Raw genomic sequence first — 13,837 nt, 5'->3', positions numbered from 1 at the left:
TTGTTCTGCCAATTTACTGTTCCCATCTCTTCTCCAAAATACACCCCCAGGACCTTAATTCTCTTCTCTTGCAGCCTGAGATCATGTCCTTCTTTTGGCTCCCTCCAGTTCTGATAAAAAATCTCACTCTTAGATTTGTTAATTTTTGCGGAGGAAGCCAAAGAGAAACGCTCACAACACTGCAGAGCTCTGCTAATTGAGGCATTGTCAGAGAGGAGCAGGGTGACGTCATCCATGTATAGAGATGTCTTTACCTCTCCCCCCCCACTTCCAGGCACTGGTATCCCATTAATGGCCTGATCCTGGCGCAAGGCACAGGCTAAGGGCTCCATAGCCAAAACGAATAACAAGGGGGATAATGGGCAGCCCTGCCTCACCCCTGAACAGACTTCAAAGGGGTGTGATCTATTGCCATTAACCATTACTCTGCTGTTGCTACCTGTGTACAGCAGGTTAATCCACTTTCTCATGATGGGGCCAAAATTCATGTGCTCAAGTACCGATGTTAAGTACTGCCGGTTTAGGCGGTCAAAGGCCTTTTCTAGGTCTACACCTAAAATGCACAGAGGGAGGGAGCGATCCTCTGAGTACAGACAGACATCCCTCAACAAGGCCAGGTTGTCGCTCATCAGGCGTCCTGCTATCCCACAAGTCTGTTCTTTCCCTACCAGTGAGGCCACTACATTTTGTAGGTGCAGGAAAAGGGCTTTGGACAGGATCTTAGTGTCCACGCCTAACAGGCTGAGGGGTCTCCAGTTCTTTATGTCATTCTTTGCTCCTTTCTTAAACAGGAGAGAGATAGTGCCTTCTCTTAAGGAGTCAGGCAGCAATTCTGTCTTATAGCTTTCCTCGAATAGGAGCAGTAGCGGATCCTGAAGCAGATCCCAAAAGGTGCAATAAAATTCTTTAGGGAGCCCGTCAGCACCCGGAGTTTTCCCCTTCTGTAAGCTCTCCATAGCCTGTCTCAGCTCTTCTACTGTCAAATCCCTCTCAAGTACTTCCCTATCTTCTTCACTCAAAACGTTTTCTAGCTTTGAGGTAAAAAAAAAGAATTTCTTTATCCTTTACCTCTGTAGAGCTGTACAGTCTTGAGTAGAAGGCCTCGGTGCAGGAGAGGATAGCACTCGGCTCTGTTCTCTCTCGTCCCTCCTCATCAACTACACTTTCCATGACAGACTTGGAGCCCACCACTTTCCTGAAAAAGAAGCGAGTACACTTCTCATTTTCTTCCAAGAACTGCACTCTGCTTCTTAACAGCACTCCTCGACTACTTTCTTCGGCTATGCTCCGGATGTCCTTTTTTAAAAGGGTGATATCCTCGAGCACATCGAAGCCACTGTGCAGCATCGTGTAGAGACGCTGCAGCTGCCTCTGTTTCCTGGCTAGCACTCCTCTCCGTCTGGCAGCAGCCTTCCTTCCCTCAGCCATGAAAAAGGCCTTTGTCCTCATCTTCACCTCCTCCCACCACTCTCCTACTGACCCGTACAGACACTGCAAGGACAGCCACTGTGATAGTTTCTCCTTGTAGCGGGATACTACCCCCTCGTTCTCTAGCAGCTTTGTGTTGAGTTTCCAGAGGCCTGGGCCAAAGACAGTCCCGCCCTGGAGTTCCACTCTACACCCTAAAGCCTGATGATCTGAGAAGAAGACAGGCTGAAGAGTGACCCCAACAACTTTCACTCTCTCTGAAACAAAGCAATAGTCAATTCTGGAGCTGCTATTCCTCCCTGACCATGTATATCCTGCTGTTGTGGGATATATACATCTATATGTGTCTGAGAGTTTAAAGTCTTGAACTAAGTTTTGCAGGGCCAGTGAGCTAGAATCCAATTTTATCGGAGAGCTAGACTGCCTGTCTGTGTGCTCTAAGATACAGTTAAAATCCCCTCCCACTATCACGTCTGTGCTACTTAACAATAGGGGGGAGAGTGCCTTGAGTAGCTCCTCCCTTCCTCCCACGTCAGTAGGACAATACACATTGATTAGCCGCAGGTTAACGGTCCCCCATTCCACATCCACACACAGCAACCTGCCATCTATGACCCTCTGAATACTTTTCAATTTGAAAGCCCATCCTTTGAAAAGAATGGCCACGCCAGAGGCTCTGTTGTTATTGTCCCCTGACCAAACAGAAGGCCCTTTATCCCACCTATCTTCAAAGCTTTTATACCTCTCTTGATAGGCTAAAGCACACTCCTGCAACATCAACACATCTCTCTCTCTCTGCTGGAGGTAATCAAAGACAGACTGGCATTTAACTCTGTCATTGATACCTCTGGTGTTAAGAGAAATTATGTTTAGAGCCATATTACATAAGAAAGTGGAACCAGTCTTTACAAAACACATTTCTCTTCGGTCTCACCTGTTACCTTCTTCTTTTTCTTCTTACCAATTTCCTGCCAGCCATCCTCTGAATGAGCCTTCATCAGGATGGCAGCAGTAAAAGCGTTCACGGAGTCCATTTCAAGGAAGGGGGTAGAGGGAGGGGTGGAGGGGTTCCAGCTGTCCCCATCTCCTTCCTCCTCGCTCGGGGAGAAAACAGAGTCATTTTTCCTTTTCCTCAAGTCCAGCTCCTGGGAGCACTGAGGGGAAAGGGGTGCAGCCGATGCACCAGTCTCCTCTTCCCCCTCACCCACCAGCTGCTGCAGATCCTCCGTGATGGACTGGATGGAGGAGAGGAGGGCATCTGTAGCACTTGCAGAGTTTGAGAAAAGTTTGAGAAAAGCAGCTCCGCTGAATCCTGGGTATCGTCGCTGGACCCGCTCCACCGGGGGGCCCCACACTGGCCCTCGTTCTGAGGAGCAGGAGTGGGGGAGGGGTCCTCGCTGTTCTCTGGGGTTTTCAAACCCTCGTGCTTGTCTGGTGCAGTCTGCGGTTGTGGGAGCGTAGTGGATTTCTCTTCCACCGGCCCCGGAGCCACAGCAGGACTGATCCTGGCTGGAGGCTGAGAGTCTTTGTCCAACAAGGGTTCTTTGTTTGACTTGTTGTTTGCTTTGGCTTTTCGGGCCGGTTTGGCTGAAACAAGCACTGCCTCATCCTTTCTCATTTTGAGTTTATTGGCGTAGGCGTGAGGGCAGTTCTTAAAAACGTGTCCTTCCGAGCCACATAAATTGCACTTTGGCAGCATTGAACAGTCAGAGGCTAAATGTCCCTGTTTGCCACAGGTCTTGCAGAATTTCACAGTGCAGGACGATGCCAGGTGTCCCACAGCACCACAGCGCCGACACACCTTTGGTTGTCCCACATAAAAAACATAGCCATTGCAGGCGCCCAGCCGGATTGTAGAGGGCAGGTGCCTTAAGCCTCCATTTACATTGTCTGGTAGCAAGCGAACCTCAAATTTCCTTGCTCCTGTTTTTATACCGTCAACATCTCTAACCTCAGTTCCATGGTGGACGGTGCAGTACTGCTTAAGCCAGGTGTGAATGTCCTCCGTCTTTGCCAGTTCCGAGAACATAACAACATGCACCGTTTTCCTCTCTCTCTGTGTCAGAGGCTGCAAGTTGATCTTCTCAAGGGCAGGAACTTTCCCTCTTTTTGCCTCAAACACATCCACACATTGTTCAAACAGAGAATAGGTAGCAAAAACAACCTCAAATGCTTTCTGACCTGGGAGAGCGAAGATGAAATCCAAGTGCCGAGGTTCAAAGCCAAGTTCCTTCTGTAACACTTTTCTGCTGAACTGCATACGATCCATGAAGAGGTCATCCAAAAGCTCAAAACGTACAGCATTCTTGCGGGATCCAAAGGTTGCCATCTCAAACTGCAAAACAAACACTGCTTCCACAAAACAAGAAAACTATCCAACTACTCCAACTACAGGCTGATCAAGGTATCTCCCCTGCCAGGTAAGCCGAGAGCCGCAGGCGATGAGCCCGGAGCTGAACGGGCCCCACTGGCTCGTTTGTAAGGCCAGGTGCAAGCTAGAAGAAGAAGAAGATAAATATGAAGCGTTACCGCAACGACATGCCATGAGACGATCGATAACGATTTCCATAGGATCCCCGCGGTTGCCTGGCAACCGTCAGCTTTGCGCAGTGGCAGTATCGTAGCCTGTGAGGTTTAGCCGAGGCGCGATTATTGCTAGTTGAAAACTTTTCCCAATACCCCGCTTCCGCCGGTTTGCAATACAATCGGCGAAAGCAATTTTTGACAGTCTCGTCAGAGACTGAGCAAGGTGTTTAAAGACAGACTTTGTCAGGCATCGTGCTGTTTAACTGCAATACTATACCGCTGGAGGAAACAGCCCGGGTTCAATGAGCCTTGGAATGTGACTAGGAAAGTGAAGCCTTTTGAAAGAGGTAATGTCGACGCTTTTTTAACAGAGCACCAAAAAAGCGTCTTTTTTGAATGTCTGGGTACTGAGCATTGGTGGTTCAATGGTAGAATTCTCGCTTCCCACGTAGGAGGCTCTGGTTCGATTCCCAGCCAAAGCAGTGGCTTTTGCAGCGAGCGGCTCCATCACTTGCATCCCCTTGCAATTCGCAACTGAAAACCCACTGAAGCAAAGCATTTGTTAGCCAGGTCAGTACCCGGATGAGGGTGAGCTACAGGGAAAAACAAAGTTTCCAGCTGGAAGCGGTGTTAATGGTGCCGGTGGGGGGGCGCTCACCCTGAGGTCTGTGCGGGTCCCAATGCCCCAGCATAGTGACGGAGACGCTGTGTTGTAAAAGGGCGCTGTCTCTTGGAAGAGATGTAAAACCGAGGTCACAGTGCTCTGTGGTCATTAAAAATGACCACCAAAACCTTTGACAAATGCTCTTGGTAATTGATGGTCTTCAATAATGCTTCTCCTTTAGGTACATTTTAAATCAGCTGAAAAATGCTGTGAAATGGGGGGTCACTTCACGCCAGTGTAGGATTTGGGTTACAAGAACCATGAAACTGCACGAGAAAGCCCGTACACTGAATTACACGGCTTTCTATTCAAAGAAGGGCAAAAGAAATTCCCTGAGTTCGATTTTTTGCAGCACAGAGAGGATTGCTGTCGTGAGGCTGGTTAGCTCAGTTGGTTAGAGTGTGGTGCTAATAACGCCAAGGTCGTGGGTTCTATCCCCGTACGGACCAATCCTTTCCTCCTCTCTTACAAAAGCTGTTAGGTTCCTTTCCGTGGTGAGATGGGTTGTTATGCAACGCTGCCACATAGTGCCGACAGACAATTAAATGACAAAAATGAAGAGAATTAAAGCAGCTGGAAAAGTTTTCTTACAACTTTTGAGCTGACACAGTTTTGGAAAATGTTTTCTTCACACTGCACTGTACCACATAGGCAGCCAAGAGTCTCCAAAACAAAACAGAATTGACAGTCATATAATGTCCATTAACCCCGGTTTTAAACATAGCATCATGTCTGCCATCATAAGAATATGAGTCCAATATTTTAGAATATAGTCAGAATGTCTTCTAACCTTACCTGTGGTGTCTTTAATCCCTATTGCTCAATGCATGGTGTACGTACTGCATACATGTGTCTTGAGAATGAGGAATGGGCCCCTGAGACATTTACCTGTTTCACAAATGATCGTATTTAGTAGAGATTCTGTTTGGGATTCAGATGTGCATTCGGACAGCAATTCCTTTCAAGAAATGATACGTTCTGGATGAGGTCAACGGTGCTGGAATACTGTATTTAGGATGTGTTTGCAGTGATTGTGTCTCCTGCTTCAACGCAGTGATATATAGATGTGCTCCTGTAATTTATTGGTACATGCCCAGGGCAGTAAGTAGTCTGAGGATTTATTTCCAGACGGCATAGAGCAGTGAAGCAGTGAAGTAGTGCAACACACTGGATCATTATATTATTAGAATCTATTCTACTTAAATTATTACATTATACACAACTTGAGCTCTCAGCACCGTACTGAGCCCAGGTGTTTTTCTAAAGCTGTCAGGTGCAGTTCATTTACATGAAGGAAATCTCTTACTGGGTACGATTACAATGCAGTAAGTAGCACAGACTACTTAGGGAGTAGGCTGATGTGTTTAAAAACAACCAGCGCCAGGCAGGAGTCGAACCACCAAACTCCTAATCCATAGTCAGACGCATTATCCATTGCACCACTGGCCCTGGTGTGACACTGCAGGACTGTAACCCAGTGAGCTTAGCACTGCAACTAGTAAAATATTACCCCCGGTCCATTCTTTTCCAAAAGTGAGAAACACCTGTTTTCTACATTTTGTCTGTTTTAAAACCATATCTCTTTAAACCAAACCAAGAGTTTGTCTCTTGCACTGATATTCTGATTCATTTCGATTTCAAAGAACAAAAAAAACATTACCTTCCAAAGCATCATAAAATTGTCCCTTCTTCCAGACTCTACTTCTCTCTTGTAGTAGTACAGCAGACCTTTCCAGGTGAGCAGATCACAGAGTCCGAAATGAGCTTCCTCCATCAAGCAAAGTACCTGAACATGACTCTGTCATCATAAAAGCGCCCCTGTAAAAAGAAATTAAATCCGAAATCAAGAGGGCAGTTGCCTACTGAAGTTCAAGAAGTCATAAATTTTAACCTAGCAACACATTAAAGGCTGCATCTATACAAGTACGATTCTAGAAATGCTCACCAGATTACGTTTTAAGAAAGAACTGCGCCTCAGGTTCCGCCGAGATCTTAACTCAGATGGCAGGATTCAGAGTCTGGAGTGTGGAATGATGGCGCACGGAGGGTCCACATACTGTGGATCTCTCAGTGATCTTCCGCGTTTTCAAACCGCCAGCGTGTGACTCCCCTGTCCCCGTGACCTCATTGCTCTGCTCTCGCCTCTCTGCAGCTAAGCCCGACTCATGGTTAAGTGGAAAAAAATATGCCCTCAACGTGATATTTACTCTGGAGTGAGGATAGTTGTTACCTTCTTATCGTTGAAACGGATGTATGTGATGTGGCGACTAGGTTCTTCTCCATTAGCAGGCTTAAGGTTAAAGAAAAAAACATTGCTGACTTCTTTTTTTTTTGCCAGCCGCGAGCGCTGATTAGCGATGTTTGTATTTCATGTTTTGCAAGTTGCATCCATTTTAAGAAAAACAAGTTGTTAAAGACAGGAAATAAATACTTGCATTTAATTAAGTCTAGCCATAGGCGGTTGTCCATAATGACCAGTTCTGTTCGAGAAGACAGAACAAAAAAAGGCAACGCGGGGATTCGGACTCAGGATCTCCTGTTTGCTAGACAGGCGCTTTAAGCAACTAAGCCACGGTGCCCCAGAAGTACTGTCCTTTTGCAGCCCCTTGGACACACCACTCAGACACATCTGCAGTCGGTGTGTGCTCCGCCTGCTCGCTGAGCAAGTTGCCACCTTTACATACAATAGCAACATAGACACCAAGAGAAAGGATGACAAATGGCTTTTATCTGGAACTTTTCATGTCCAAGGAGCACAATGTGCTTTCTGTGTACAGCAGGGCCACTGAACTCCACACCGGCCATTGAACCACAGCAGTGGCTTGCTGGCTTGACATCTCCCAAGGAAAATGTTGAAATCACATGTGGAACAGGAAAATGACCCTCGAGTACGAGGGAAAAAAAGAACTGTACAACATAGGCAGCCAAGAGTCTCCAAAACAAAACAGAATTGACAGATAGGAGAAAAGTCCCACTCGTCCTGAAGTTCCCAAAATCCAGCACTGAGCGTAAACAAAGTGTCTAAGTAGCGTGGGAATGCTAACCCTAACCCTAGCTGGAGTTTGAGCAATCCAGCACTGAGCGTAAAAAGATGAGTCAAAGTAATGTCTAATCGGATTAGTTTCCTTAGAGCTGGTTCAGAGTTTGCTCAAGAGTTTACCCAGTGGGCATTGATTCGTCGAATATACGTATATTCACAGCGAAAATACGGCTATACGTTTATATACGTCGCCTCGACGTATAATCAACGTCGAATTGCAACCGTAAAATCGACGACATTAATAAACGCATATACAACGTCGAAAACACATCTAACACAGTGCCTGAGGCTTTTTACTGTACGTATCGCGTGTGCCGCAACTAGGAGTATACGGCTGTCTGCACAGTGTACGAAGTAAATTATTTTCGCAATAATTAATTTACACGTGTATAATAAATATAGTAAATATAATAAATTAATTACTGCGAAAATAATTTTCTTCGTAAATCCTGCAATCCAGATGATTGGGGCATTGATGCATGGCTACAGTCTGTGCTAGGAACATGGAAAGGGTCTCTGGTTCAATACATATTTGTGGGTCTGGTATTATTCGTTATGATCATATCGTTAATATCCTATTTGAAAAACATGTGGACTAAAGCTGCTGCTTCTGTGCTAATTGTACGCCCTGAAGGGATCATGAAGGTCAAAAAATGATTTCATGGGAAAGGTTCTCTTATCTAGTGGCAGAACCTGATGGGTAGAACAATATAGTTTTAAGGGGGGTTACCCTTGGGAGTGATTCCCCTAGATGCAAATGATTATTGTGGTTTGTTCATAATAAGATGTTTTGCAGGAACGGAACAAAGAGAAATTTTACAACTTCAGCTAGAATTGTTCTGCAAAACGTCACAGCTGAGGCAGGGGAACAATGTGTAGATTTTTCTAAGAGTTATTACCCAGTTGTTGACCAATCTGTTGACCAAAGTTGACCAAAAAAGCCTAAGATTATGCTGGGCTCCAGCCCACAGGGATTTACCTGTGCTGTAAGAACTAATGAGTGAATAAGGAGACTGGATTCTGGTGAAAGACTTCAGGAAAAAGAAATGGTGTTCACTCAGGTGGAGGGGGCTGTACCAGGTGCTGCTGACCACTGCCACTGCTGTGAAGGTCACAGAAATGGTGCCCTGGATTCATGCTTCCCACTGTAAAAAGGTCACAAACGAACTGAGCAAAGCGCAGGAGTGATGTCTCCACAAGGACAGATGGGGATAACCTGCTTGGGACTGATGTGCACAGCCTTTTTCCTTTTTATGTAGAAGCCTGTCACCACCCCAAAAGAGGAAGAAACTAAACACGAAGCGTCTTTGTATACAAACTGGCTGAATGAAACTGATAATGAGGGGGATATGAGTAATTTGTGGTAGAAATTTATAAATCATACTGTAAAGTTAAAGAAATTTAATGCATCTTGTTATATATGTGCTTTAATGCCTCATTCTACAGCCTCACCCATGCGACTTTTTATGAAATGTACTCTTTTATTAATATCACGTTAGAAGGCTTAGACGCTATCAAACAAGAATTAAGGGGAGTTAGATTAATGGCACTTCAGAACAGGTTCGTGCTGGACCTTCAAAATGCAGCATCTGGAGGAGTCTATGCTTTAGTAGGAGACTCCTGTTGTACATATATTCCAGCTAATGACTATGATTACGGAAATCTTACGCTCGCTATTCAGCATTTGAAAGAACTAAAAGACAAGGTGAATAAAGAGAGAGGCATAAAAGATACACCGGCTTTTCTCTCCTGGTTAGAATCACTGTTTGGGCCAGGGGGAATGTTTTTCTTTTAAGTTACTAACACCGATTATAGGGGCTGTGATACTTGTCTTCCTGTTTTTATGTTGCTGTATGACATGTATTATTCCAATGCTTCGAAATATGGAAATATGGTACCTAGGGGGATAAACTGTTCATCCTTCCAGTCTGGAGAATTGGCAGCTGTCTGACGTCAGTAAGTGATCCTTAAAAAAATTAATAGTTCCATGACAGTGTGCATCACCAGAAAATCAATTTCAATGCATTAAAACTCTTGTTATCCTTCTGATCATTGAAGTGTCATTGCCCCAGCACTGTATACTCTTACTTTTGACGCCTGTCTGAAGTTGGATCCATTTCTAAGAATGGTGACTCACATATCCTCATGCTCAACTTTGGCTCAACCACACAAACTATGAAGTTAATCATCTGCTTTTGCTCCAAGATTTATGTTACTAGGCTCTCTCCTGGGGATCCACGTGGATCCATGACAGAATTCAGGGAATTCAGAATTCTGATACCTCAGCTCAGATTCTGACTGGGCAGACTGTCATTGTCTGGTGTGAATGTGTGCATATCTGTTTTTGTGCATGTTCTGTGGCCTGTTGTACAGTACATCACAAATGAAAGGGAAATGGAAAACTAAAATAAGACTCAAGTGTTTTATCTTTCATTAACAGTGTTTCATTAGTATCTGTGCTAGATCCTGTCATCCACTGCTTACCATGACAGGCCCTAGCACAGGATAGCAGCTAATACATTTAACAATCTCACTGCACAATGTTGTATATTCAAGGGCTGATCTTCTGTACTTTTTCTTTCACTTTTCATTTCCTAGAAACTCAGTCCTGCCAGGAATAATCTGAGAACAAAATCAATCTGAGTGAAAATCTAAACAGAGGAAGATTGTTTTACAGAGTCAACAAGGTCTAATTCAAGGTCATCAGCACTAACAACATTCTCTCTGGAGACAGGCGATAAGAAAATTGAAAGTGTGGGCCTCATGCTGGGCCGGGAAATGCGATCACCGGTGGACCTGGTCTTCGGCCTGTTGCCCGGAGACGGGTCGGCACCACCGGCTGGACCGGACTACGAGTGGGACCTGCGGCAGCGGATGCAGCGGGTGCACAGCTTTGCACGGACCCACCTGACACAGGCGGGGGTCCGGCAGAAGCGGCACTACGACCTGCGCTGCAGGGGGCCTGCCTTCCAGCTCGGGGACTCGGTTTGGGTGTACAACCCGCGCCGCCGCAAAGGCCTCAGCCCTAAGCTGGCGCCGTCGTGGGAGGGGCCCGCTGAGGTACTCGGGGTGGTGGGCGAGGTCTGCTACCGTGTCCGGTTGCAAACACGGGGGAGAGTGGTGGTCCTGCACCGAGACCGCCTGGCCCCCTACCGGGCCCGGGAGGAGGAGCCGTGTGGGGAGGCTCCAGAGGAGCAGCCGGGGCCGGAGCCGGCCGATAGTGGGGCGTCTGTGGATCGCCAGCCGTCACCGCGGCGCAGCGGCCGCTCACGCAGGGTTCCGCAGCAGTTGGCCGAATACGAGTACAGCCTGAGGGGGGTGTTCGACGTCGGCGAGACGCCAGACGCTTCAGGTGGGGGCAGTGTAACGCCCTCGCCTGGTGGTGAGGAGGAAGCGCCCCCAGGCGCTCGTAGTACCGCTGGGCATGCTGGGAGTGGTAGCCGGGGAGAGTCTGAGGGTCAGCACGATGACCAGCGGCTGACCCTACCTGTGTTAATAATGTCCTAGTGATTCTTGTGCCCTGTGTAGTCCTGTAAAAGTGTAGTGTGTTGTTAGGTAATTACCACCCTAACTATGTGTACGTGTTCCGTCAGTCTCCTCATGTGTGTGTAGATCCTGTGTTTGGTTTTGTGTGGTTGTAAACGAATAAAGCTAATGCTTGTTTGTTAATCGCGTCTCCACTCGTCCTTGTTCTGTAAAGAACCTGTAAACGCTACAATATTGTTAGTTGCTGTAGCTAGACGTTCAAATGAGTTTCATGGCCAGATGGACTGTTTCCTCCAGCGGTATAGTATTGCAGTGAGACAGCACGATGCCTGCAAGACTATGTCACGCAAAACGCCACAGATTGTGTTTGTCCGTTCGTGTCAGTCGTCCTGCAGCCACGGGAAGTGGGACACAAACATGCTGCAATGCTTTCAAGACGTTAGGATTTGTTTGTGTAACATCCGAGAAGAGTACTTGTGGCTTGAATGTGAACTGTACGTGCCCGCCCCCTTTCCTCTGTAGTGCATGAGTTCCTCCCGGCATGCCCTTCGTCATTGTTCTCTCATCTTGTATTTAAAGGGTTGTATTTCTGCTGCTGAAAATAAGCAACGGTTTTCTCACAACGCCCTTTGTTCCCGACGGAGCCCTTGTCTGTCATGAAATTCTTCAAAACCTCAAGCTAGAAGAAGAAGACGACAAATATGAAGCGTTACAGCAATGACATGCCATGAGACGATTGATAACGATTTCCTAGGATCCCCGCGGTTGCCTGGCAACCGTCAGCTTTGCGCAGTGGCAGTATCATAGCCTGTGAGGTTTAGCCGAGGCGCGATTATTGCTAGTTGAAAACTTTTCCCAATACCCCGCTTCCACCGGTTTGCAATACAATCGGCGAAAGCAATTTTTGACAGTCTCGTCAGAGACTGAGCAAGGTGTTTAAAGACAGATTTTGTCATGGTGACATCATGGTAGAAAGAAACGAGCTTGTTACGTCTCCACAGAAACGCTCTTTAGCTCTTTCAGCATTATGCAGAGAACAGCGTCTGTCGAGATTACTTTTGTGTCAGCGCGAAACGCCGTGTGCTGTCAGTTTGATTTCATATTGCTCATAGCGGCGCCCGGCTTTTGTCTGTCAAACGTTAGGTTGCGCTTCTTCATGCTGCATCGTCGGCATGAGTGGAGCTTTTTAAACGTCTGTACTTATTGTAACGCAACGGGGGCTCAGGCCCTTGCCGCATCTGGTCGGCCCAAAGTATAGGTGGCTCGAACCCGGGACTTCCGCGTCTCTCTGCAGCGACCTAGCCCCGTGAGCTAGAGAGAGATCTCTCCACAGCCCAGTAGCTGTGGTCCTGCTATCACAGGGAAGGGCGGTGACGTCACCCGCTCTGGTACGCCGGCTCTTACACAGTGCCTGTCGGCCGTAAGCGTTACACTCTCCCCCGCTTAAATCGCCGTCCCCGGCGAAGGGCTATCCCACCCCGCTTCTGACACCAATGTAACGCAACGGGGGCTCAGGCAGGCGCCCTTGCCACATCTGGTCGGCCCAAAGTATAGGTGGCTCGAACCCGGGACTTCCGCATCTCTCTGCAGAGACCTAGCCCCGTGAGCTAGAGAGAGATCTCTCCACAGCCCAGTAGCTGTGGTCCTGCTATCACAGGGAAGGGCGGTGACGTCACCCGCTCTGGTACGCCGGCTCTTACACAGTGCCTGTCGGCCGTAAGCGTTACATTACTGCGCCCCATAAGAAATCGTTTGTCCCCGTTCAAAAGAGATTGTGCGATGTCCTGCAGCGTTCGCAAAGCAAACCTTTGACAGTTTGAAAAGAGGAATTTATTCTGCTTCCTGTGCGTGCAGTAGTTACAAAGTTGAACGTCTTTACACGATCTGCTGCACTTTTCAGTGGGCGGGCTTTGTCAAACGGCTTGGAAAAACGCACTGTTTCGGCTCGGGAAACATCCCAGTGGGCATTGATTCGTCGAATATACGTATATTTACGGCGAAAATACGGCTATACGTATATATACGTCGCCTCGACGTATAATCAACGTCGAATTGCAACCGTAAAATCGACGACATGAATAAACGCATATATAACGTCGAAAACACATCTAACACAGTGCCTGAGGCTTTTTACTGTATGTATCGTGTGTGCCGCAACTAGGAGTATACGGCACTCTGCACAGTGTACGAAGTAAATTATTTTCGCAGTAATTAATTTATTATATTTACTATATTTATTATACACGTGTAAATTAATTACTGCGAAAATAATTTACTTCGTACACTGTGCAGTATCAGCGGTTTTACAGTATATATCGCCTTTAAAGGTGGCTTCTCAAAACGCTTTATGGGATAAAAACAACCAGAACAGCAGCAACAACAATATTGTATTTCGTTGCACTTTGAAAACCAAGTAATAACTTAACTATACAGTACGTGCAAACGTTTCGTATGTTGCTGTCGTGAATGCCTGCGTACCCATAAGTATCTTATTTGCCTTGAGTCTGTCTACAGTATATCTGTCCCACTACCCCCCTCCCTCCCTCCCTCAATTCAATTCAATTCAATTCAAGGTGTTTTATTTGCATGACAGATGGGTACAAGCAGTTTTGGGTATGTATATTGTAACGCTTACTGCTGACAGGCACTGTGTAAGACCCGGCGTACCAGAGCAGCGCACCGAGGAAGCGTTT

General features: G+C 46.8%; 2 non-coding genes across 2 annotated transcripts; both read left to right on the top strand.

The window, feature by feature from the left end:
- The first annotated feature begins 4,026 nt into the window (after positions 1 to 4,026).
- On the top strand, positions 4,027 to 4,168 carry LOC148636983 (U4 spliceosomal RNA). Its single transcript, XR_015931784.1, has one exon. It is a non-coding gene; the product is annotated as a U4 spliceosomal RNA (small nuclear RNA).
- A 7,757-nt stretch (positions 4,169 to 11,925) lies between these two features.
- LOC148636982 (U4 spliceosomal RNA) lies at positions 11,926 to 12,067 on the top strand. Its single transcript, XR_015931789.1, has one exon. It is a non-coding gene; the product is annotated as a U4 spliceosomal RNA (small nuclear RNA).
- Positions 12,068 to 13,837: the final 1,770 nt, after the last annotated feature.

This window comes from Lepisosteus platostomus, unplaced genomic scaffold (assembly GCF_059453375.1).
Source record: "Lepisosteus platostomus isolate fLepPlt1 unplaced genomic scaffold, fLepPlt1.hap1 Scaffold_139_H1, whole genome shotgun sequence".
Taxonomy (NCBI): Eukaryota; Metazoa; Chordata; class Actinopteri; order Semionotiformes; family Lepisosteidae; genus Lepisosteus; species Lepisosteus platostomus.
This window is presented reverse-complemented; position numbering and strand designations above follow the sequence as displayed.